A 1,758-nucleotide genomic window follows, 5' to 3' on the forward strand; every position below is an offset into this window, starting at 1 on the left:
GTCTCCATGGTCTCCATGGTCTCCATGGTCTCCATGGTCTCCATGGTTTCCACGGCCTTTGGTTGAGTTCCGAGGAGGCTTCAGGTTTCTGCTCTGAGTTCCTATCCTGACTTTGCTGTAAGTCCCTTTCTAATGGAAGGTGCTTTTGTTTATGATGATTATCGCAAGCCAGATAGAAAGCAAACCAAGACAGTTATCGTAAATGTGATAGCTTATACTCACACAACCCCAGAGAGGAAATATACACTAAACCATAGCAAGGGAGAGCTGCATCTGGAAGCTTCAGGATTAGTGATCACAAGGCAAGGGGACAGAGAGGCTCTGTGCGGAAGAGCTTCTATTTTGGTATCTGGGAGGAAAAGAATAGATGAGAAAGGGTCAACATATTTTGGATTGGATAATTTGAATATTTTCAGATGACCTTGGATTTGTATTTAGGAGTGTAGTATCTGACCATGTGGTGACTGGGACAGGTGTATACTAGTCCAGAGAATGAACAGCTAATAAAATGTTTAGAGAGTAGATATATTTAACCACCTTGCTCAGAAATGGGAAGAGTGTGTATTATAGGCAAGGACTTGAAACTGTATCAAAAAGCAACTAAAACTATATTACCGTAAGCGTACAGAATATTTCCCTGGGGTACCAGACCTCAACAATCACAAACCTTTGTAAAAACTTTGCTGATGGCTATATTTCAATATAATTATATTCTTGTCTAACTCCTTCTATATTGTATTACGAATATTAGAATTAGTCTTAGAAGACAATGGTCCATGTGTGGATTTTCTACATAATTCCTACATTGCCTTGACACTTCATGCCTCTCACAATTTGTCTCTCCTAAACTGCCCTATTTTAGTCTACGAATGTCCTTTTTCTTTCATAGTTCCTTGTGTCTCCCCACAGTTCACTGTTTCCCATAGATCCCTGGCTGACCCACTATTTTCTCTATTTCAGAATTCCTTTCCCTCAGTACTTTCACAATTCTGCCCTCTGTCTCATAACTTTTCATGCACTGACACTTCTGCATTCTAATACAAAACGTCACTTTCTTTGTTTCCCATTCTCTCTCTTAGGTCTGTACTCCAGTACTACTGTATTATTTTCCATAATTGCCTACCTTCACTGTCCTTCCTTAATAGGTCCTCCTTATTCCATTGTCAACTCTGCATTCCTGTCAGCTTCTCAAGGCTCTCACTATTCTTTGTCTATTGTATTTCCCTAACCTGCCCACAGTTGTGTCTTTTCTAAAATGTTCCATGCCTCTTAAAACTTGCTTTCTTTCTTTTAAGAATGTATTTACTTTAGTTATGTATTGTCTTTCTTGTTGTGTGGCTATGTGCATATGAGTGAAGCTGCCTGAGGAGACTAGAGAGAGTGTTGATCCCTGGAGCTGGAATGACAGGCATATGTGAGCTACCTGTTGTTAAAGGATATTTGAACCTGTTTCTAGTTAGGGTATGGTTCAGCCTTTAGCACACACATTTAATCCCTCTGGCTGGAATATAGACATGCCCTTAGTATATATATTTAATCCCAAACAGTGAAGGTAAAGTTAGTTTGTAGAAGGAAGCACCCATGTTTTAAAGTAATGTCTAATTGAGTGGCAGAAAAAGTGACACATTAGAGAAAGATTTGACAGAATGGAATATGCCCAACTCTTAAGAGAACAGACAGGAAAAGGGAAGCTCCTTAAGGGAGAGACAGACCGTACAGGAGGGAGAGACTGACAGTACAGGAAGAAGAGTGCAGTAC

This window comes from Grammomys surdaster, unplaced genomic scaffold, assembly GCF_004785775.1.
Source record: "Grammomys surdaster isolate TR1022 unplaced genomic scaffold, NIH_TR_1.0 131, whole genome shotgun sequence".
Classification (NCBI taxonomy): domain Eukaryota; kingdom Metazoa; phylum Chordata; class Mammalia; order Rodentia; family Muridae; genus Grammomys; species Grammomys surdaster.